Genomic DNA, 25881 nt, shown 5'->3' with positions numbered 1-25881 from the left:
ATGTTGCCATACCGGGTAAGTGTTCCTACATCAGTCTTCCCCCACCTGATGCCCTCCAAAAGTCCTGCTGGCTGGGGATAATGGGAGTTGTAGTCTAGCACTGGGGAAGGTTTCCTACAAGTTATGGAGAACACAGGGAAAACCAGACTCCTGAGTTAGATGGAAATCCTATCTTCCATTGTTACTATGAGGATATACAAAGCAGAGGTGGAGGCCATCAATTGCCTTCAATAGGAGTATTTTCAATATATTTCCCCTCTTTTGCAGGCATAACATTACAGTGTTATCAGGGGTGGGACTGAGACCTGAGCAAGCATAGTAACTGGATGAAGCCCATTCCTTTCTACCATATTTCAAATTTTCCCCTTCCATTAATGGTTTCTAAATGGCACCAACACAATGGTGTCGCTCAGGGCCAGCCCAAGACATTTTGCTGCCTGAGGAGAAGGACAAGATGGTGTCCTCTTTCCCATTCCACATACAGAACCTAACTATACTTGCAGTTGAATCTTACTTCAACATTAGTGATGAGGAAGTGATGCTGCCTTGAGGGCAGCAGGCTAGCTTAGCAGGTGAAGGGCAGGCCACATGGTTACATAGCTCTGCCTTGTGACATCACCACTGTTCATTGCCCCCCCCCAGCATAACCTGCCTGCGGTGACTGCCTCACTCTGCCCAATGGTAGGGCTGGCTGTGATATCACTATCCTGAAGTAGTTTCACTACGTCAATGTATCTGGGTTTCACTGGTGAAGAGGAATTTAGGAGCAAGCCCAGTGGGCATATGTCAGGGATAGGATGTGATAATATATATTAAAAGCAGCCTGATAATGTAATAAATATATAAATATAATAACACAGTCTAGACTTAAAGGCACATTATTGTCACTTGGACAAATGCCCTTACTTTTGCGGCTGCCGTTGTTTGCTAGAATAAACGATAATCTGCTAGCTGCAGAAAGTAATCATTATTATTGTATCACAACAATGTTTTTAGCCTTGGGTTTCATATTGAAGTTATTTGATAAGACAAACTTGAGTGACAGATGCAAACTGGGGATGGCACTGGGTCCTTCAGATCTTCTCTAATTGAATTTTTGTAGGATGAATTGAATGGGGAAAGTTCAAAGATCTGGGGATCTGTATTACACAAACATTGTTTCATTTAATCAAAACACTCTTTGAAGTGCAACACTTTTAGACCACCTGTAGCTTTGAAATATAAAGTCATATGAAAGCTTCAGTGAATCTGAAGAGGACGGCGTGCAGCTAAGATACACCAATGAAAAGAAAAAAGCAAAGGAGGTAAGATGATCATGAAAGCATAGTTTGTATTAATGTTTCTCTTCACCATCCTTTTATTCCCCAGGGAGCAAAGCCTTCTAAAGTGGTAAGCAACACACTACTTTATTCAGGATTTTATCAAGATCATTTTTTATTATTGTTATTATTTAGAAACAGAATACACTTTCTGTCTGGTCCCACAGCTTTAATTGTTTTTGCACTGGACTATTTCATGTGGATTTTGCTTTATTCAAGGTGTTCTGCTAAGAGCCCTCTTCCAGTTTCAATTCTGATCTGTGAAGTTTACATTTAAAGGCAATTTCAAAGACAAAATGGGTGTAATGCAGTCCTTGCTTTCATATAAAGAATACAATCAAGGTGTTTTTCTGCCCTAGAATTCAACATGCATCTTGTAAAAGCTACCAGGTATGTAGGAACAGCATCTGTCATCCACTAAACATATTCATAGGAAGCTGCCTTATACTGAGTCAGACGGTTGATCTATTTAGCCCAGCAGCTCTCCAACATTTCAGGCAAGATCTCCTAGCCTTACCCGGAGATGCTGGGGATTGAGCCTCTCGGATCAAGGTGCCGGTTGTTACACTAGGTATAATGTATTTTCATGGCTTTTAATCTTTGTAAAATGCCCAGAGAGCTTTGGCTATTGGCAGTATAGAAATGTAATAAATGAGTGAGGGGGCAGGTTATGGCACTCAGGTGCAGCATGGTGCACAGGAATTAGGATTCTTACACCTTTCCAAGCATATGGAATCAAGACAGCACCCCACTTCAACTGCCAGCCTCTTCAGTACCCATGGAGTTTGTCAGTGTGCAGATTTCCCAACAGATCTAGAATGTGTTGAACCTAAAGCAGGGGCGGGGGACTTTTGTCAGCCCAAGGGCCGAGTCCCAGTCTGGGGCCAGATTGGAATTCCTTGTGTCTTATCATCATGATCCCATCATGATAACACCAGATCCGTCTTCCGCATGGATGCCTCTTCGGACAGGCAATGATGTTTGTTGTGGTATTTTGAACAATGTGGAATAAAAGCAGGAAATAACACTACAAAAGCGGTATATCAGAGGTGTATTGCACCCCAACAGTTATCAGTGCACTTCAATACCACTATAAAGCAGTAGTGAAGATCTAGCCTGGGAAAGGTCTTGCAGGGTTGGGCTTCATTCTAGCAGTGTGTGGGGGCCAAAGGAAAAGTGGCCGGTTCCCAAATACTTATCTACTCAGAAGTAAGCATGAGCAGCATTCCATGATAACATCCCCAAATCCAAGCAGTTTCACTTGAGTTGGATTCTACCCAAAGAAGCTGGAATGTGTGGGGAAATCACACACTCTTTTACAGCAGCTCTCAACACGAGGGAAACCACCAACCCTGTTCCCCTCGCCCAGCAAAAAAGGATCTAAAATAAGGGGGTGTAGTGAAGGAAAGGAGGTGTGACACCAGAAACAGCCACGTGGGCCAGGTAATTTTTGTGAACCTCCCAGAGAACTTTGGCTATTGGGTGGTATAGAAATAAATAAATACATAAATAAAATAAGGGCCACAGGTCAGAGGTTCCCCATACCTGACCTAAGAGTAATGTTCCAGAAGACTCATCATCTGACAGCTAAAATGGACAAGTAGGATGTTCCTGTTGATAGGCTGTACTATTTCATACTACATGGGGAGGAGGGGCTGAATGTCCCTCACATAAAGCATGCCCTACACATACAAAAAATTAGCACATCAAGGAAAAGGCTGAGTTCCCTGACATGCTAGTTTTGTATGGGGAGAGGGATGGGGAGCAGATGCATCCTGTGGGGTTTCTGCAAATGTGTTTTTCTTCTTGGTCTGTAGCAGCAACACAACATAGATGGGTGCAGCCTTTTAGAGGCCAGGTACTTTGTAACCCAATTTAAAGAAGGATATAAACAAACTGGAATGCATCCAGAGGAGGGCAACCAAGTTGGCAAGAGGCCTGGAGACCAAGTCCTGTGGGGAAAGGTTGGAAGAATTGTGCATGTTTAGCCTAGAGATAAGATGATTAAGAGGCAATATGACAGGCATCTTCAGACACAGATGATGGAGCAAATTTGTTTTCTCTTGCTCCAGAGGGTAGCACCCAATCCAAGGGATTTAAATTAAAGGGGGGAAAATTAAACTAAATATTAGGAAGACCTTCCTGATGGTATGAGCTGTCTGACACTGGAACACAGACTGCCTTGGAAAGTCATAGACTTCATTAGACATTTTTAACGAGGTACTAGAGGGCCACCTAACAGAGATGCTATAGCATCAGCATCACTGATAGGTTTCTGCATCAGCAGGGAATTGGACTAGATGACATTTCAGGTCCCACCCTACTCTATGATTCTGTGATTTGTTATATATGTTTACAGTATTATTAGTTGGGTACCAATTATCACTCTTCTCATGAATACTTTTCCAAGACCTGAATTACATTTTCAGAGATATCACTTCGTGCAGATCTTCAGAGCATGCCACTTCTGAATGGAAGTGCAGGATCACATATGTGTTTTAAAGTTATTCCATGTGGGAAAGAAACACCTCCCTATCCTTGGACAATGAGCATTTCAGAAGAAAGGGTTCGTCTAGCTACATTTAACATGCGACATCATAGATATCATGGATAGAACTTTGATGCAGCTTTATCAAGTAATGAACAGCATCCGGGGCGGCTCAGGACTAGGGGTGCACGAAAGTCCCTTACCTGTCCTCGAAGCTTTTCGCGGTGGGGGGGAGGCGCTTCGCTGCTCCCCCCATGAAGTTCAGGCTGGGGGGAGAGGCTTCCCGCCTCGCCCGGCCGAAATTCAGGCCAGGGAGGAGGTGCCTCGCCTCGCCCGGCCTCGAACTAAAAAGTTAAAAAAAAAAACGCCCCCGTGATAGGCTACATGACGATTAACGTAGCCTATCACAGCTAGATAAAAAAAAAAAGAAAAGCGCGTACGGATAATGGCGGCCCCCATAGGGAGCCACCATTCCCATTCCTTATTTGGTCACTGTAGTCTACGTAAATCTTTACGTAGACTACGGCGAAAATAAGGGCAACGCTATTTGCATTTCCCTTATTTTCGCCGTAGTCTACGTAAAGATTTACGTAGACTACAGTGACCAAATAAGGAACGGGAATGGCGGCTCCCTATGGGGGCCGCCATTATCCGTACGCGCTTTTTTTTTTTTTTTAAGTCACCCATGATAGGCTACGTGACGATTGACGTAGCCTATCACGGCTGACTTTGCAAATCTAGCCGTGATAGGCTACGTTAATCGTCACGTAGCCTATCACGGGGGCGTTTTTTTTTTTCTTTTATTGGAATGGCGGCGGCGGCAGCCGGTCGAAAGACCGGCTGCCGCTCCCGCCCCGGACGAAGACCCGCCGAACCGCCGGCCGGACCCGCCGCCGGGAGGGACATTCAGGGAAGGTAAGTCCCGTCCCGGGGGGGGGTGCAGGGGGCGGGGGGGCAGAGAATTTCTCCCCAAAACTTGTTCGGGGGGCCGAACACGTTGGCGCTCGGCCCCCCGAAGTTTCGGGGAGAAATTCTCCGCCAACCCTACTCAGGACTTCATGGCCTCCATGACAACCATGGGGCTGTCCCAACATGTCATCAGCCCAACACATGTAAAAGGACACATGTTTGATCTGGTTTTCTCGACCGGGCAGAAGGATGGTGATCTGAAAGTGGAGGAATTAACATCGGTCTCTTTGTCATGGTCAGATCACTTCCTGCTGAGGTTTAGACTCTTGGCAGCCTTTCCCATCTACAAGGTGGGGGACCTATTAAAATGGTCTACTCCCAGAGGCTAATGGATTCTGATGGATTCCAGAGGGCTCTGGGGGGTTTTCCTACTGGTATGGCTGGTGCTTCTGTTGAAGCCCAGGTCGCTCTGTGGAATGCAGAGATGACTTGGGCGGTTGACACAATTGCACCCAAGCGCCCTCTCCCTCTGAGCAGAGCCCGGCCAGATCCTTGGTATACACCTGAGTTGAAGGCAATGAAGCAAGAGGGGAGACGGCTAGAACGCAGGTGGAGGAAAACTTGTGCTGAGTCTGACCGAACACAGGCTAGAGCTCATTATCGACCCTACTCTGTGGCAGTGAGGGTTGCAAAGAGACAGTTCTTTTCCACCAGCATTGCATCTTCTCAGTGTCATCCAGCAGAGCTTGTCTGAGTGATTTGTGGCCTGATACATTCTGAGCCAGGAAGAGAGACTTTGGAACCCTTGGTTGCATGCTGTGACGAGTTTGCATGGCACCTTGAAGATAAAGTCACTCAGATTCATCAGGATTTGGACACCACAATTAATGCAGTTCCATTGCTAGAGGCGTTCAGAGCACCATCTGGTCCAGTTTTATTGAATGAGTTTCAGTTATTGAGGCCTGAGGATGTGGACAAGGTGCCTGGCCAAGTCCGATCGACCACTTGTGTGCTTGACCCTTGCCCTTCATGGCTTATTACATCAAACAAGGAGGGGATGTCTGGCTGGGTCCAGGAAGCTGTAAATTCCTCCTTGAGAGAGGGAATGGTGCCAGCCTCTTTAAAAGAGGCAGTAATCAGACCACTCTTGAAAAAACCTAACCTGGACTTGGAGGATGTTAACAATTATAGGCCAGTGGCCAACATCCCCTTCCTGGGCAAGGTGCTTGAGCGAGTAGTTGCAGGACAGCTCAGGCACTCTTGAATGAAATGGATTAACTAGATCCATTTCAATCGGGCTTCAGGCCTGGCTTTGGAACGGAAACTGCCTTGGTCGCCCTGTGGGATGACCTTGCCGGGCGAGGGACAGGGGGAGTGCGTCCCTGTTGACTCTCTCAGCAGCTTTCGACACCAGCGACCATGGCATCCTTCTGGATAGATTGTCTGAGTTGGGAGTTGGAGGCACTGCACTGCAGTGGTTCCGCTCCTACTTGGATGGCCGACTCCAGAAGCTGATGCTGGGGGATTATTGCTCTGTGCCATGGCAATTATGCCACGGGGTTCCATCGGGCTCTATTTTATCCCCCATGCTGTTTAACATCACATGAAACTGCTGGGGGAGGTTATCCGGAGGTGTGGGCTGAGGTGCAATCAATATGCGGATGACACCCAGCTCTGCCTCTCTTTCTCATGAAACCCAGGTGAGGCAGTGGCTGTTCTGAATCAGGGCCTGGGCACGGTAATGGACTGGATGAGGGCCAATAAACTGAAACTCAATCCAGACAAGATGGAGGTACTGTTAGTGGGTGGTTTGTCTGCCCGGCTAGGTGATATTCAACCTGCTCTGGAGGGGGTTACATGATGTCAAGAATGATTCTGAGCGTGTGGAGATAGTTAGCAGCTCAGACTCAGAATGGGAACAGCCAGAACCAGGGGAGGCTTCCTCCCTGGCGAGCACAGATATGGATAGGTGTTCTTCTCAGGACCTTGGCACACACATGATCAACCTGAAGGGACCCCACACACACACTTTTCTCCTCCCTGAGAACTCAGGTCTTGGAGGAGGAGGAGGAGAGTGCGGGGTGTGACCTGAAGGATGCTAGAGTCCGGTGCAGAAAGAAGCGGGAAACGTTAGAGGCAGATCTCAGATGTTCTATCTGGTTGGCTATGCATGATAGCCTACGTAGGAGGGCACACCTGTAAGGAAGAGGCATCCCCCCTAAGTTATTCTGGCTGGCAAGTTTGTGTTTCAAACTGCCAGCAACATTTCTGATTCCCATTTGGCTCCTCTTTTGATATTTGTAATTGTGTGGAGTATCTGTTTTAGGGATGTACGAAAGTCACTTACCTTTTCGACGGGATGTTTCACACCGTAGTGGGCGCTATTTGCATTCCCTTTTCTTTTAGCCGTAATAGCCTACGTAAATATTTATGTAGGCTAAAACAGAGGGGGGGGGAAAGGAATGCAAATGGCGCCCACTACGCTATTAGCGTTCCCTTTTTTTCACCGTAATCACTTTTTTTCACTGTAATCACTTACCTTTTCAAAGGGTGACATTTGCAGTGGGGGGAAGGCGCTCCGTCCCTCCCCCCGAAATTCTCTCCGGCCAGCTCCGCTCTGCGGAGATTCCACGGAGCCGCCAGCCAGAGCTGCCCGCAGCTGGACATCCACCCACTGGGCAGCCTGCAGGGACACAAATGGTGGCTGCCGTAGCCGCTGCCATTTACGTCCCTGTATTTTGCCGTGATAAGCTACGTAAATATTCACATAGCCTTAGGGATGTCAGAGAATTCTGCCATGGATCTCGGTGAGGCCGAATGTCAGTGCATTCAGCCCCCCAAAATCCATGGCGGAACAAAGCCCCCGCCCCCCCAACCCACAAAAGGCGCCCGAAATGGAGCACTTACCTGAAACGTAAATGTTTTGAACCTAAAATGGCTCAAAATAGGGAACACAAATGGCGGCTGCTGCAGCCGCCATTTGCATACGTTGTTGTGGGGTTTTTTGGCTTGCCGTGATAGGCTATGTAAATACTTTAAAAAGTATTTATGTAGGCTATTACGGCAGCTTCGCAGGATGCAAATGGCGGCCGCTACAGCGGCTGCCATTTGCGTCCGCAGCAGTCCGTCCGTGGCTGGAACTCCGGCTGCGGACAGCCCTGGCCAGCGGCTCTGCGGAGCTGCCGCGGAGCGGAGCCAGATGGTTTAGGATTTTGGGGTGAGGTGCGAAGCACCTCCCCCCCACTGTGAATCACCCCGTCGAAAAGGTAAGTGACTTTCATACATCCCTATGTAGCTTATCATGGCAAAAAACCAAACAAACAGCAAACACAAATGGTGGCGGCTACAGCAGCCGACATTTGCGTTCCCTTTTTTTTTTGCCGTGATAGGTTACATAAATATTTATATAGCCTATTACGGCACCAAAAAAAAAAGGGAACACAAATGGTGGCCACTATGCCATTTTCGCCCCTCTCTTTTGCTGTAATAGCCTACGTAAATATTTACATAGGCTATTACGGCCACACACAAAAAGGAAACGCAAATGGTGGCCGCCATAGCTGCCGCCATTTGCATTCCCTTTTTTTTTTTTTGCCGTGATAGGCTACGTAAATACTTACGCAGCCTATCACAGCTTCCGCAGAGATGCAAATGGCCTCTCTGCGTTAGCCGTGATAGGCTACGTACGTATTTATGTAGCCTATCACGGCTATAGTGATGAAGTGAATGGCGGCCACAGACGCAGCCACCATTCGCAAGTCAGCGCGAATGGCAGCAAGTAGGTGTCCCATTTTGCATGCCTTTCGCAGGGGGGGGGTGCTTTGTTCCACCATGAATTTCAGGGGGCCGAATGCACCGGCATTCGGCCTCACCGAGATCCATGGCAGAATTCTCTGACATCCCTAATCCATTTTCCTTTGTAGCCTGAGAGTCTCTGAGGATTTGCATTTGTAAAGAACCTGGTCATTAACTAATAAAGTAGTGAGCCTGAAACCTGGTATCTTGGAGTGTGTGATTGCAAAGGGAGAGAACCAAGGGACCTGACACACTCCCCCTAAAGGATCAGATTCATAGTTTGGGGGTGCCCTTGGACCCAGAACTGTCACTTGAGGCACAGGTGAACTCAGTGGCACGGAGCACTTTTTATCAACTTAGGCTGGTATACCAACTACGCCCTTATCTGGGCAGAGATAGCCTAGCTACAGTTATCCATGCTTTGATAACTTCTCGTCTGGATTACTGCAATGCGTTATATGTGGGGCTGCCTTTGAAAATGGTCCAGAAACTTCAGCTGGTCCAAAATAGGACAGCAAGATTGCTAACAGAGACTGGCCAATGAGATCACATTATGCCAGTGCTTTTCCAGCTGCACTGGCTGCCAGTCCATTTCTGGGCCCAATTCAAAGTGCTGGTATTTAGGGGTGTACAAAACACACTCACCCATCCATTTGGGGCATCTGCTGGGGGGGAGGTGATCCGTCCCTTCCCCCGGAATCCTCCCCAGCAGGCTCCGCTCTGACTGCAGCGAGTCCGCAGAGCCACCGGCCAGGGCTGCCCACAGCCGGACTTCTGTCCGCTGCCAGGCTGCGGCTGCAAATGTTGTCTGGTGTAGGGGATGCCATTTGCTTCCCTGTCCTTTGCCATGATTGGCTACGTAAATATTTACGTAGCCAATCACAGCAAAGGGCACGGAAGCAAAGGGTGTAGCGGACACCATTTGCGTCCCTGCCCTTGGCTGTGATTGGCTATGTAAATATTTACATAGCCAATCATGGCCAAGGGCAGGGACGCAAATGGCGCCCACTATGCTGGACAGCACTTTGTTCCGCAGCCTGGCAGCGGATGGCTGCGGAATGAAGACGACAACCTGGATCAGCCGCCGCCAGGTAGGGTCCATCCTGGGGGGATTTCAGGGGGTGGCAGGGGTAGTCCGTTCCGCCACGGACTCCGGGGGGCTGGATTCCAGAGAATCTGGCCTCATTGGAGTCCGTGATGGATTTCTCCACCATTCCCTACTGGTATTAACATTCAAAGCCCTTAATAGCTTGGGGCCAGGTTATCTGAAGGATCCCCTCCTCCCATATGTGCCTACACAGACCTTACGATTATCTTCGGCGGTCCTTCTCCATGAGCCCCTGCCAAAGGAAGTGGGACAGGTGGCTACTAGGAGGAGGGCCTTTTCTGCTGTGGCACCCCAACTGTGGAATGAGCTCCCTAGTGAGGTTCGCCTGGCACTTATGTTGTATTCCTTCCGGCACCAGGTGAAGACCCTTTTATTTTCCCAGGCATTTTGGCATTTTAGCTTTCTAGTTTTTTAGCTTTGCTGTTTTAAATCTGTATTTTAAATCTCTGCATTGCTGCTAGGTTTTATTCTAGTTTTATTATGGTTGTATTGTTATATTGTGGTTTTAATGCTTTTATATTTTATATTGTTTTACTGTGTGCTTTTTGGTTTTAATTTTTGTAAACCACCCAGATAGCTTCAGCTATTGGGTGGTATAGAAATGAAATATAAATAAATAAATAAATAAATCTGGATATCCACGCCATCCACCAGTTGTGTTAATTAACTGTTAGAAGCAGATCGTAAGGAAGAAATTACCATGGGCTTTTCTCCATGAAGCCTATCATACGCTCGACATTCCCTACTCATGGTTGTTTACAGATTCTTTAAACAATGTTGCAACCTTCCAGTTTCTCTTCTGTGTCTAACCAGCACTTTTGGTGAGATTTTTTAGAGCAGGGAAAAATTAATTCTGAAAATGAAAGAAAGCATGATTTCATCTTGTGCATTTACACTATTCCTCTATACCACAGTGCCACCCAGAGGTTGTGTAGTGGAAAACCAGGAAAGGAAACACTCCTCATGTAGTGCTCAGAGCTCAATTCTGCAACAAAACCGAAAGTAGATATGAAGGATCAACAGGCAACAGCCTCATGTAGAAAAGCTCCATGCCTTTTATTGGGACTAGTTTCTGTTGCTAAACCATAAAATCATTGAGGTGGAACTGGAAGAAACCACCAGACGGGTAGCAAAGAGTCAAACAACAAAGAGTGTTGTGGCACTTTAAATAATAGATAATTGTTGACCAGAGTTCACTTGGAAGGGAAGTCCAAGAGCATTTAGCCTAACACTCCACTGGCTGGATTACATGTAGTCATCAGATGCATATTTGCAGTGCAATCCTTGCATTTTACTCAGAAGCAAGTCCCAGTGAGTTAAATGGGGCTTACTCCCAAGTAAGTATGCATTGGATTGTACTTGTAGCCCCAAATTTCCTAATCAAAACATTCCATATCTTTGTTGGAGTAAACCAACAGCACTTGTGATAAGTCATCTGAACCAGTCAATTTCATCCTCCCCTTCAATGCTTCCTGAGCAAAGCGGGGGGAATTGACATGTTCTTTGACAAATATAGAATATGGCTCTGCTGGGCTAAGGGAATTAGTGTGTGGAGAGAATGAAACAGATATTTACAAGAGGGGAATATGCCTCTTCAGGACTACATAGCAGAGAGAAGTGCAATTGTGCACACTTGCTGAAAATCGCCAATAAAAATAAACAAATATTCCAACCCTGTTTGTGCAAATTTAAAGATCCCCACAAATCCAATTTGTGTGGATTGTTGCCATTAAAAAAAACCTGGAATCTGCATATTGGCTTTACTCACTACAGATCAAGTCAAGACCAGCAGGGGGAAATGGAACTCAACCTGCCAGGGCCAAACTGGAAAATTCCATCAGGTTTTCACTCTCTAAATGGAATTCTTATAGCATGTGGTGTATGGGATGGTGTAGTGGCTAGAGTCTTAGACTGGGAGTCGGGAGATCTGGGTTCTAGTCCCCACTCTGCCATGGAAGCTCACTGGGTGACTTGGGCCAGTCACAGACTCTCAGCCCAATCTACCTCACAGGGTTGTTGTTGTGAGGCTAAAATGGAAAGGACTAGGATTATGTACATCCCCTTGGATTCCTTAAGGAGGAAAAAAGGCAGGATATAAATGTAACAAACAAACAAACAAACAAATAAAATGCATCCCTAGTCATATGTGGCTGCTGCTTGGTATGATGGATCTCTTTTTGTCAGTATTCAGCCACCGTCATTGGTATATATTATGCACGATTTATGTAATGCATTCTATTTAAATAACATTAGATGATTAGATGATAGATAGATAGATAGATAGATAGATAGATAGATAGATAGATAGATAGATAGATAGATATCAGGCTATTTTTAAAAGCCCTGTGATATTGAAACATTCACTGGGTGCATCCACCAAGTGAGGCAAAGGCCTTTTTATTTTCCCAGGACTTTCAATCTGTTTTAGGATGCAACCCTATACATACTTACCTGGGAGTAAGTACTATTATACTCAGTTGGGCTTACATCTGACTACACAACTATGACATTGCACTGATAAGCCTTCTTTATTTGATGTCGCTATGTTTTATGCTGTTTTATACTTTTAGGTTGCAATCCTATGCATGTTTAAACAGAAACAAGACCTACAACTTGCAGCATTCCCCAGTCAGCTGGGAGGATTGTGCCCTTATTGTTTTTATTTTTATTGAATTTTAAATTGTTTTATTGTAAACAATTAAGGGCGCGATCCTATGCAGATAGGCGGCTGCTTCCAAACTTGGAAGCAACCACCTGTCCAATGCAGGGCAGGAGAAACATGGAGGGGATCATTCCCTCCACACTTCTCCTGCCCTGCATTTGCGGCTAGACAGACAATTGTGGCTGTCTAGCCACGGGACAGCGGAGTGGGGGAGGAAGCTGCTGGACGACACATTGGATGTGTCATACTGGCATTTCTGTCCTCCCTGCCCTGGAACGCCCCCCCCCCCGCCAGAATGCCCTGTTTTGGCTGCTCCGTGCTCCTCTTGCGAGGGCAGAGCATGGGGCTTCCCCGTGCTGCCTGCGAGGCAGCGGGGATGGGGGGGTAGGTCAGTTCTCTGGGAACCAACCTTGGACTGTGGGCTCTGAGGTCTCCAGAAAACAAGATATCCTATGGCCATCTAGCTGCTGACTAGCAGCCATAGGATTGCTCCCTAAATTGTTTTAACAATTAAATTGTTTTATTTTATTTCTTTATTTTTCCTTGGCAGACATCCTGAGACGTCTTTTATAGAATGGCCTATAAATGCTGTAAACCAAACAAAACTTTAAAGCATTGTATTGTGAAGAGAAATGTAGATTAACAGGCTGATCCTAAGGACTAAACTACAAGTGACTACATTTCTCTTCATAATATAGTGCATTAAAGATTCTAACGTGTAATTGAGAGCTTTTAATGATGACCTTTAAAACACCCAAGCTAACACCTTCCTGTTTATAATGCTACATTCACTTTAAGGAATACAGGGCATCACTAACAGAATGTAATCGTAGGACAAGTAGTTTTACTGCCAGCAGTGGGAAATTGTTCACAAATTTAAAAATAGATACTTGGGGAGAACTATACTCCAGTAGAACAAACCGCATTCACTAAATTCTGCCTCTTCACCACACAATCTCTTTGAAAAGGACAGGAGAGGAGGAGGTTCACAGAATTGCAGATTATCAGTTAGTTTATTATTTTTTTCTGGTCCTTGTTAAAGGTTTTTTAAACATAACTTGTAGTAGAAAGAGTTAGTCCCAGCCCTACCATTAGACAGAGTGAAGTGGCCACCTCAGGCAGCTGATTTCAGGTGTCTTGAAAGGGCAGCAAATTGTTTGTTTGGTTGTTGTTGTTGTTGTATTTTTACTGTCAGGCAATGGCTCCTGAGGGATTTTCTGGCTGAGGTGCCAGAATCACTTGGCCAGTCCTGGGTACTATACACCTTGACTTAGAGTGGGGTGGGGCACCATTTTCTTCTCTGCCGCAGGCACCAAAATGTCTTGGGCTGGCCCTAGAAAGAGTTAACCTTTTGTATAGCTAGAGGATAGCACCAGGAAGGGACAGCTTTGTTTGGAGTTAGTTGTAATAAAGCACTCAGAAAAACACAAACCTCTCTCAGGTCTCTTAACGCAATGAAAAACAAAACAAAAAAAGGAGCAGCTGCTAGCCAGGTTTTTGGATTGTTGCTGTTTTGCGATGGTGAAAGCTCAGCGGTCATGTAGCTGTGAATGGTGCTGGAGGCAGTGATCGACCTGTAATGAAGTTGAATCAAATTATAAAGTAAATCATAGCTTTAAAACACTTCCTGAAGTGGCACAGGCATAAAGTGGGAGTTGTCCTATTTGTCACCAAAACAGCACCATAGGTGATTAAGGATCCCCCACAAGTTACAACAGAAGAAGTTATAGTTCTCTTGGAATTTGTTGCACACAGGAAGGCCCACTGTGCATAGAATCATACCTCAGTAGTGGTTCCATATCATTAAGCTTCAATCCTACGCACATGCTCCTGAGGCTGCATTATTTATTAAGCTGTGAGTCTATGCACAGTGGGACTTACTTCTTCATAAGTTTGTGCTGTTGAACAGCTATTGGCTTCTAACATAAGCACCTCCGCAGGAAGTCCTTAGGTTAATAAACAGACCCACTTTACAGGCCAAAGGTCTTCTTGAATAAAGTGGTCTTTACCTCCCAGCAGAAGCACATCAGAGAGGGAGCAAACCTAGTCTCCCCTGGGAGGGAGTTCCACTGTCTGGGAGCAGCCCCCGTAAACGCCCTCTCTCAGGTCGCCACCAAACGTGCTCTGAAGGCAGCAGTCTCTGAAGAAGGCCCTCTCCAGAAGTTCTTAAGAACCTGGCAGGCTCATATGGGAGAAGGTGGGCTTTTCAGGTAGCCTGGTCTCAAGCCGTATAGGGTTGTATAGGTCATAATAACCAGCACTTTGAATTCTGCCCAGAAACAGACCAGTAGCCAGTGAAGCTGCTGTAACAAGGGAGTCACGTGCAACCTGTAGCCGGCTCCGGTCAACAATCTAGGCACAGCATTCCAGACCACCTGAAGTTTCTGAACAGTTTTCGAAGGTAGCCCAACATAGAGCACATTACAGTAGTCCAAACAGAATGTAACTAAGGCATGTGTGACTGTAGCCAGATCAGACTTCTCTAGAAATGGGTGCAGTTGGTGCACTAAACTTAGCTGTGCAAATGCACTCCTGGCCACCGCTGAGACCTGGGCATCCAGGCTCAGGGTCTGTATGAACCAGGGCATCCAGGTTCATCCAGGATTACAGCAACATAGGTCATGTAGCCATGGGTATGTAAACTCAAGAGGTGTCTGGCCTATTTGGACTAGAGGAAAAAATGGTGGTAGCACCAAAAGTGAGAACAAAAACAGCAGAATCCACAAAAGCAGCACTAAGATATATAGGAAACTGTAATCAGAGATATCAAATGGCCAATGTGTTTCAGTTTACACCTTCTGTTGGACAAGTTGTATCATCTTACCTGGCAGATATACCAGCTACCAATTAAACTTTTCAGGGAAAGTCTTGTCCCCTCTCTGACTTTGTCAATTTCTCATAGCTAGGCAGGAAAGAGGCAGCTTCCATATTTGAATATCTATTTCCCTCTGTCTCCTCTACAGGTGTTAAATAATTAGAGCTGGCTGAATTATGCACTGCAAATAATATTCATTGTGAATATAGCCTTTCCCCCCCTTTTTTGCTCACAAATAATTAATGAAGCAATCCTGATTCTTGCAAATGTGTTTATTCTCATAAACATTCATCAAAGACTTTGGACAAAGAATGTGTAGTCTTGAGAAGTGCTATGAATTCTTTCCTTCAGGTAAACCAGCTCATGTTTAGCCCCCAAGCAAATGGATGTTCCCACTTCCTAGTCCGTTGAGTTAAAACTTGAGGAAAAAGAAGATGAAAAAGAACGATGCTGCAAATTGGTGCATTTTGGCATTCACAGAGATGAGCTCTCTAAAGCACTTGGGAATTGAGACTGAACAAGATAAAATTATATAGGCTACTGCTGAAAATGGCAGCTCATGGGTGTTACACCATGTGGATGCTACAACTTATAGGAAGGGCAAAAGCCCATTCTCAAACATGGATCTTTAGAACACCCAAATAGTTGGACATTAATATCAGTCGGGGAAGGCCCCCGGACTTTTGTACGATGTATCACTCACTGATCCCTCCAAGGTTACAAAGATGTGTATTGGGGGCCATTTTCTGGTCACACAGGAAGGAGATAGATGTGATGCTTGACACTGGGCTGCCTCCAAAAATGGCAGGGTTGTGTTGAAATCTCTTTCCTCTCCTTGTTTAGTCAGATTCACCTGTGTAATTTCCTCCTGCTCCTCCTGCTCTACATAATGGACTGATGTAGGGGGGAGAAGGGAAATGGTATCAGTAAGCCTAACTAAATATGATGGCAGGTGGATGAAAAACTGAACATGGGGCTCCCATTTTGGCAGCACTCCTGTGTTAAGCATTATATCTAGTTCTGCCCTACATCTTTGCTATTTACCAGGACTAGGATTATATATGACTATCCCTTAGTCCTCATGCTGGGTATCCTGCAGTGGGATCAAATATTGATTTGCAGATACGTCACTGGGAATAATGCCAGTTCAGCACAAAATTCAATCCTAGAGCTATTAAGCTTTCAAGAGGTACTGACATAATTTACCCTTAATTTCCATTCTTGTTAATAATGGCCACAGAGATAAGAGTGGAAGATTATGGTATGGCATGTGAGGATTTGAAGTGCAACAATTTATTTATCTATTACATTACATTACATTATATTTATTTCATTTCTATACATCCCAATAGACAAAGCTCTTTGGGAGGTTCATAACAATTACAAAAAAATCATAATATAAAAAAACATGCAATTTTTAAAAAACAGTTTAAAACAGCTAAAAACAGTTACATTAATATACCTGATCAAACAACTGGCATTAAAAAACCCATCATATGCTGTCAGATGCCTACCTGGCACCAAAAAGATGACAATGTTGGTGCCAGGCAGGCCTCAGTGGGAAGGGTATTCCACAATGGGGAGGCCACAACCGAGAAGGCCCTCACCCTTGCTGCCATCCTCCAACCTCCCTCAAATGTAGGGATGTATGAAAATTCTGCCACGGATCTCGGAGAGGCCGAATACCAGTGCATTCGGCCCCCCGAAATCGGTGGCGGAACGCCCCCCCGCCCCCCCGGGACGAGACTTACCTTGGGCGGATCTTCCTGGCAGCGGCAGCTCCGGCGGCGGCTCCGGCGGCGGCTCCGGCAGCGGTGCGGCGGCAGCGGCCGGTCTTCCGACTGGCTGCTGCCACCGCCATTTCCAGTTTAAAAAACAAAAAAACGTGATTGGCTACGTAAAGATTTATGTAGCCTATCACGGCTAGGTTTTTTTAAAAAACCATGATAGACTACATAAATGTTTACGTAGCCTATCACGGCTGACTTTAAAAAAAAAATGCGCGTACGCAAATGGCGGCGGCCATGGGTGCCGCCATTTGCGTTCCTTATTTTGGCACGTCTTAGTCTACGTAAACATATACATAGACTAAGATGGCGAAAATAAGGGGAATGCAAATAGCATAGACGCTACGCTATTTGCGTTCCCCTTATTTTCGCCGTCTTAGTCTACGTAAATGTTTACGTAGACTAAGACGTGCCAAAATAACGAATGCAAATGGCGGTGGCCGTGGCCGCTGCTATTTGCGTACGCACATTGTTGTTGTTTTTTAAGTCAGCCGTCATAGGCTACATAAATATTTACGTAGCCTATCATGGCTGGCTGCAGGGACGCAAACAGCAGCAGCTACATTTGCATCCCTGCTAGCCAGCGGCCGGATGTCCAGCTGCTGGCGGAGCTGGCTGGCAGCTCTGCAGAATCGCTGCGGACCACAGCCGGCTGGCCAGGATTCTGGGGGGGGAGGAACAGAGCGCCTACCCCCCCGGCGAGGATTCCAGGAGGAGGGATGGAACGCCTCCCCCCCAACCATAAACATAATCCGTGAAAGGTAAGTACCTTTCGTACATCCCTACTCAAATGATGACAATTAGAATGCATCAATGAAAACAATTCTACAAATTATATTTATCTAACATAGATGAGCCAAGTACATGTAAAATCTTGATAGACTTTTTAAGAACTGGTAGAATTCTCCTTCCTTTGCTCCAAATTCTAATCCCCTAGAATTTTTAAAATTATGAACAAGTACCTCAAATGTGAGACATGTAATGACTGGGTTTGTACAATCGTGATGGGAAAAGAAACTATCGTGGCTGCTCCCCTCACCCCTGTGCAACCGCCATTTGTTTAATCCCCCATGATGCAGTGCGGGTTGTCATGTCATCTGAACCTGGTGTGTCAGGGGCGGCTTCAAACCCATCCTCAAATCCATGACATGCAGTAGAGGTTGTAGGGTGGGTATGAAGCCACCCCTTTTGCGCCACACGTCGGGTTCGTATTACAGGCCAGCCTGCGCTGCATTGTGGGGGATTATGCAAATGGCGGTCACACAGCAGCACGCACAGGCAAGAGAGGAGAAGCCATAATGGCTTCTTTTCCCATTGCACCCATCCAAATAGGCCCAATATTTTTCTACCCAAATGTGATTGTTTCCTCATGTGACTATGAGAGTATTTCAATGGCTGTATTAACACAACTTCATTACATTTGAAGCCACTATGATGATAATTAGCACCTATTTCCTACACAAACACACACACACACACAGCCTCCCTCCCCTCCTTGCCCACTGATATGCCTCCTTTCTCCTCTCCCCATCGTCCCTGTGACACTGACCTTGGAAGGGGAGCCAATGCAAAGTCTTCCATGGTGGGTGGGAGGTGATGATCGGAACAGCGATTTTTACCTCTGAGGTTGTAGCTCTGACTACTGCCTCAGAGGTGAAAAAACCCAGTATCCTATGGCCCCTCAGACAATAGGATTGCTCTATTAGAAATGTTTTAATTAAATAAAGAAATAAAGTAGGCACTTGATGGTGATGGTCATGCATTTCATGAATTTGTGTTCACACATTTTTGTTGCATGGTACATCACCACAGAGACATTTGTCCCTCCTTAAACAAGTGGAATGTAAACCATGGATCACACAGATTCCCAGATGTTCACATGCAGACAAGGTAGTCAGATACATGACATGTGAACTCTAAATTGGCAATGACTGAACTAATGTTGACAGAAGATGAAAAGATGACAGAAAAATGACAAGAGTATTTAGAGAAGCTGTATGCAAGAAGAGAACTTTCATAGTGGACTGAAACTGGAGGATAAAAATGATAGAAGACAATTATGCATCTTAGGGCAGAATTTGATGAACAAACAAAAAACGAATAAGTAGGAACAGATGACATTCTACTCTACCTTTGAAACTACCAGAAGTTAACTTCAAGCACATCTGTTTAAACTTATTAAAGAAATATATAGGAGTGATAATATATAGCTTGATTTTAGAGATGTTCAAATGAGCAAAACTCAGGCTTGCTGCAGTTCTCCAAATTCTATCTCGAAGCGAATTTTGACTCAAGTCCATATTAAATTACAAGGGTTTTTTTTCTTTTCACATGAAAATCATGCATATTTCCATGCACATTTCCCAAATGTATGCATCAATTGTGCACATCTTTAAATGTATACATTTTTCTACCATTCATTAAAGTATTTATGCACATTTTTCAAAAGTACGTATGCCATCGAATGCATTTGTTTTAATCTGCGAATCACATTGCAGGCTTTGAAATATATAGCCTTCAACCACAGATTGTGTCTGAGTCCATGCTCAATCTGGAAGTTGCAAACTGAGTAAATCCTGATAAAAAAATTGAACTGAAATTAATTTCTCATACATTGCTACTTGATTTTAGGCATAATATAATAGCATTATCACCCAAAAGATAAATACAGATGAATGTAAAGAGCACAGAAGTATACGCTTATTAAGTCATGCTTAAAAATACTAACAAACTTGAAGAACGATTGGAACAAAGTTATACAACTGATTAAGCGAGTATCAGTTTGGTTTTCAGAAACACTGAGGAACACGTGAAGCCATCCTAGTAATGCATTAATCCATTAATTATCTGACTCCATTAATTATCTTGACTCCATTAAATCTGAGTCAAGAACAGCCAAGCATGACCTAGACTGGTGCTTGAAAACAGTGGTGGGCTGGCTGAGGGCCAATAAGCTGAATCTGAATCCCAACAACATGGAGGCCCTGTGGGTGAGTGGTTCTCAGGTCCAGGAATTAGGGTGTTTACCTGTTCTGGATGGGGTGGCACTTCACCTGAAGGAACAGGTATGCAGTTTGGGGGTGTTTACTGTCATTGGAGGCCCAAGTGACCTCCATGGCACGGAGCACCTTCCACCAGCTTCGGCTGGTATACCAGCTGCACCTATTCTTGGACGGGGATAGCTTCCATTGTGATCCATGCATTGATAACCTCTAGACTGGACTACTGTAATGTGCGCTATGTGGAGCTGTCCTTGAGGTTGGTTCAGAATCAGATCAGAATCTGCTGCTAATGCAGAATGCTGCAGCAAGGCTGTTGAGTGGAAGGCCTTGCTGTGCACATATATAACCTGTGCTGGAAGAGTCACACTGGCTACCAATTCACTACCAAGCCATGTTCAGGGTACTATTATTGACATATTAAGACCTAAACAACTTAAGACCAGGTTACCTGAAAGATCATCTTCCCCTATATAGACCTGTTAGGCCCCTCTTCAAGGGAGGCCTTGTTGTCCATTCCACATCCCGCAGAGATCCATCTGGTGGCAACAGACCTTCTCTGTGGTGGCGCCCAGCCTCTGGAACGATCTCTGTTCTGTGATACATCAAGAACTGACAATCATTTGCTTTCCAAGTTTGTTAAAAACCTATCTGTTTACTTTGGCTTATGCCAACCATTAACTGAATGAGGGTGCAATCCTATGGGGATAGGTGGCCGCCTCTGAACATGGAGTCGACTGCCTATCCAATGCAGGGCAGGAGAAGCACAGAGGGGATTGTTCCCTCCGCGCTTCTCCTGCCCTGCATTTGCGGCTGGACAGCCAATTTCGGCTGTCTAGCCGTGGGATGGCGGAGCGAGGGAGGAGGCTGCCAGACGACACATAGGGTGTGTCATATTGGCATTTCTGCCTTCCCCGCCCTGCAACACCTCCCGGAACACCTCATTTTGACTGCTCCGTGCTCCTCTTCCGAGCACGGAGCACAGGGCCGTTCTGCACTGCCTGCGAGGCAGCACGGAAGATAGAGGGAAGTCAGTTCTCCGGGAACCAACCTCGGAGTGCAGGGTCCGAGGTTGGTTCCCAGAAAACCACATATCCTATGGCCATCTAGCCACTGACTAGGATTGCTCCCTACGTTGCTTTCAGCCTTGTCTTATGGAGCCCTGCAATTTGTAATATTGCTGTCTCACACTGTTTTATTCTTTCATAATTTGTTGTAAACCACTTCAAGATTTTTTATATGGAAAGCTGTATATAAATATTTAAAATAAATACATAAATAACGTATCCACCATGTTTGCAGAGCTATGTTAGCAGAGGTAATTTCACATTAGTTTTCAGCAATTGTTTGGATACACATTGCAGATATGTTCACATTGTTTTGATATTGTTCAGTGCTCTTTTCTTTCCCTGGCTGCTGTTGCTTCTTGACCTCCTCCTCCTCCTCTCCTCCTCCTCCTCATCCCAGGCATTCCTGTGCCTTCCATGTAATGTCATCTAATTGGCTGTGTTGACCCATGTGATTTGTTAGTTTTGAATTAGCTGAAGATAAGATGAGGTATACATTTATAGGTAAATATAGATAGGTATACCAGTTGGAGAAGAGAGGGGGAAGTTGGTTTCCTTGCATGGCATCTCATTGGAATTTCTGTCCATAGGAACCAAATCTCTAGGCTCAGCTCTACATCAACTCTTCCTGAGGCCATGGCTTCCTAGAAAGATGTTAGATTTCTTTGCTGCTGCTACTGTGGCTGTTGCTGCTACTGTTGCTGCTGCTTCTTCTTCCTTTAAAAAAAAAAACATTGCTACTTCTCTTTCTTTAATCTCTTCCCATAACAGCTCTGAAGTTCATGTCATTGGTATTCCTTCCTGCAAAGACAGCAATGAAATTACCAATTATGAGTGAAATGGTGCTTAAGACAACTTAATAATTCTACAGTAGAGATAAAATTAAGTGCACGATCATGAACAAGTCTTTATTACTACCTCATTTTCGTATCAAAAAAATTGATGGTGATCTGAGGTGCCCAACTGTATGGAGGATCATGGCCCTCCAAAATTCAGAGGATACAATTTCAAAAGCATTGAGAAGCACTACCATAGAATTATTTTCAAAGAAATGATTTGGTGCAATAACAGCACAATCTTATGCATGTCTACTCAGAAGTGAGCCCCATTTACTTCAGTGGGGCTTATTCCAGGTAAATACATACAGGAGTACAGCCTCAATCTACTAGTTTTATATATACCCATGCCCTCACTCTGCTACCAGATCTCTTGGGAGCTGGTAAAAAAAGGGGGTTTGGGCAGGGGGCGGGTAGCACACATAGACTTCATTCTGCCTCTTCAAAGCGTTTTTTTGAAAATAAACTATCAAAAAAAATTCCATCAATGAGTACCACAGTGCACAGTGGTTGGTATTGGTGATGAAGATTACATCTTTTAAAAAGGAGCTATCATACGATACACCATTACTGGTAGGAATTTAAAGACTGAAGGAGAAGAAACAATCTTTCCAAATACGAGCTTTTCAGGTTCTTCTTGAACAGCAATTGCACATTACATCCTCCCCATGACTCATTTTGTGTGTGAAGGTGTGGGGGGGATTTGAGACAGCTTCTTCCAATTTTTGATTACTGTGGTCTTCAGTATTGTGGACTGGTATCTCATGCATGATTTCTAGATTTCCTGGCTTTTCCATTCCTCGTGCATTCTCTCAAAACAGTAAAACAAAAACTTTTTACAGAAAGGGAAGCTATGAGACCTTTGGCTTCCATGCAGAGCTTCTCTTGTCTTTTTAAGGTTTTATTTCTTTCTTTTTCATAATACAAAAGCAGCAATTGGCTCAACAAGATCTGATAAATGCCTTATTATAAAAACTCAAACGTCAGCTCGCATTTAAAAAGGAAATGATGGAACTTGTAACCGAAAGAACAGGGAAAGGGTATATAAATGACTGGCAGTTCCCATTTCTTTACAAGTGTTACATTTCAGTCCCCTGCCACTACCACATGTTTCCTGTTCACAGATAATTTGTACAACATATTTTATCATTCAGTTTTAGACACAGTTGAAAGGCTTTTGCCTAAGGCTTGGAACACTTTGAAAATTGTATACCATTTGCAAAGCTTTCTTCTGCTTCAGTGTGCAATTAGGTGACTGCCTTTCTGCAGACATTGAATTTATCATGTATGGAATTAGGATTTCTTTCCCCACCACCCTCATCCCAAGGTGAATGAGGAACACACATAGTTCTCACTGAAGAATTTGTGTACATAGCAATTACTCCTTTGCCAGAACAAGGTGGGCTGAAATGGGAAGCTGGTGTTTACCCTCAGGATATGTACCTCTTCACATACAGGGTCTTGCTCTTGCAGTCCAACTTTTTAGCAATTTTAAAGAACAAAACAAAACACTGGGTGACCCACAAGTGCAATGGAAAGTGGCATTTGAGGCACACAGTCACACTTAACTGTGTATTCTCAGTAATCATATGCAAGGTTCTTAGGCTGTTGTTGCATTTTTCTTTTACCTTCTTTTCTCCACTCTGATTTTCACTAAAGTTTCCCAGTTGGTTAAAAAGAACAGTAACCCCACTTGTGTGCTAAGAGCTTCCCCTGCTGGAAGTTTCTAGCAAAAGGTGCTTTAGCTGGGGAGGTTACTGTCTGGGATGAGTTTCTCAGTTTGGATTATTGATGTGCTAATATCCTACTGAAGACAAGTGTACCGATGGTGACATGAAACACAATGCCATGCAAGTTTATTCAGAGCCATGCATGTTTATTCAGAAGTAAGTTCCACTGCATTCAATTGGGCTTGCTCTTAGGTAAGTGTGCATAGGATTGGGGCCTTAACAACAAAGACTCCTGAAACACCTTAAAGTCTGACAAATGTATTGTGACAAAAGCTTTTGTGGACTAGATCTTGGTTTGTTAGGTGTAGTGCTTCATCAGATAGAATGGAAAGGAGTCTTGTGGCTCCAAAAAGACTAACTGATTTATTGTGGCATACGTTTTCATGGACCAAAGCCCACTTCATCATATGCACAAAGTGTATCCTCAATTGGCACACATAACATTGTTAGTAGGACAAAAGAATATGAAATGCAAAAGGTACCATCTGAGACATTCTCATGCAAGGCACAAATGTATACATAATAAACACAGAACCCATTCACAACAGAAGAACATGGCAATAACACCATCTTCCTAGCTTCTTAACACCTGTAGTGGAAAAGAAACCTTCATTTCAAGTGACTCCTAAACCCTAGAATCAAACTTACTGATAAGTCCTAGTTCAACAATTTTATGCTGGAGTCTCCATTTTTTTAAACCTTTAGTCCCTTGGATATGATGGGCAGAAAGATATCTGTCTATGTCTGTGTGAGTTTCTCTGTGAGATTGATGGCACAAAAGATTATACCACAAAAAGCTCCCTTTAAGGTATCACAGGATCCATAGCTGTTTTGCTAAAACAAAATAACATTGTGAACTTTCTGGATCCTGTGACACATTAAAGATAAATTTATTGAGGTATAATCTTCTGTGCCATCAGCTAGTACCTTTTATGACTTGAAATTACATCTCATTTGTACTTCGATACTCGGAAGTATGTTAAATTGCACAAACAACATGTCAAGAAGTGAAAACTTAAATTTTAAGAAATGAAAACAGTACTTGTTAATCCTAGGCATCATTCCCCAGAAATATCTCCCCTGAGTCTAGTGATGCTCAAGCTTAGGGTGTTTCTAGACAGAGGGGCCCTAGCGCTACCAATCAGAAGGCATTATGCAGTGTTTTCCTCCTTAATGGATTTTCATGGTGGTGGTGGTAAGAAAAAAGATAGACAAGGCAGTGGGGACATGGGAAAATGACAATGTCTGGGCCCCCTGTAAAATTCTGTGAACAAGGAAAGGGAATGGGGTGATAAAAGCCTAATCTGGAAGCACCTTTTTATTTCATTCATTCATTCATTCATTCATATTTATATCCGACCTTCTTTGCAAGGAGCCCAGGTAACAACTCACATAAAAGCAATACAACACATGAACACCATTAAAATCATAGCTCTAAAATTATATTCCTGATTAGTATGTTTAGAATTTCAGCCTTGGTATCGGTGTACAAATAATGAGTGGACAAAGGTCTCCACCAAGCTATAATTCCCCCTCCCTGCTGTTGTTTTGTTTTTTGAGTTACATTTTCCTGTAGTAATTATACTATGCATAACACCTTTTAACTCGCCTGTGCAAATGTTGCCACATTCGCTTTCTTATCTTCACAACAACCACGTGTCATGGTTCAGGTTAACTGCTGGCAACTTGGTCAGGCCACAGAGTCAGCTTCCTGGCTGAGCAGGAATTTGGGCCTCTCACATTTAAGCCAAACCATACTCCCCTTCCACTACCCTGTCCTACCCTGCCCTGGCCTCTGAATGAATTCCCAAAAAATTACTGTGTGTGTGTGTGTTTGTTTTTTTCTTCTTCTTCTGATAATGTGGAATTGAGACATTTTAAAAGGAAGGCTAAATTATAAAATGGCATGCTGAAGGTTTCGGATGGCAGCCAAAGTAATATTTTGCCATTCTGGTTGAATATCCCAGCTCACATGCATGTTAAGTGACGTAAAAAAGAGGTTGGCTTCTGAATCTCAAGCGCTGTCAGAAAAATACAATGTTTCATCGGTCTAACATAGAGCTCCATGTAGTTGTTAACTGAAATATATCAATTAAAACCCTGGGAGACTTAGAAAAGCAGTACTGTGTGGGGCAAAACTAACAGGATTTTAATCTAATTGTGCACTTATCTATTTTGGAAATAGTAGGTTACAAATTGCCAAATGTACTGAAGACTAAATGCACGTCTGTTATATCAGAATATTGAATGAATAGGAGGTTGCAGAAGGTCTGAAACTGAAACCTAGCTGGTGTTCTGAATAAGTATTTACACAGACATTTATTTCAGTTTATTACTCAAATTTATATATCACTTTCTACAGAGGT

Source organism: Heloderma suspectum, chromosome 3 (assembly GCF_057233095.1).
Source record: "Heloderma suspectum isolate Gila_16-S chromosome 3, 16-S_ref, whole genome shotgun sequence".
NCBI classification, from domain to species: domain Eukaryota; kingdom Metazoa; phylum Chordata; class Lepidosauria; order Squamata; family Helodermatidae; genus Heloderma; species Heloderma suspectum.
The sequence above is the reverse complement of the archived record's forward strand: the minus strand, read 5'-3'. Positions refer to the sequence as shown.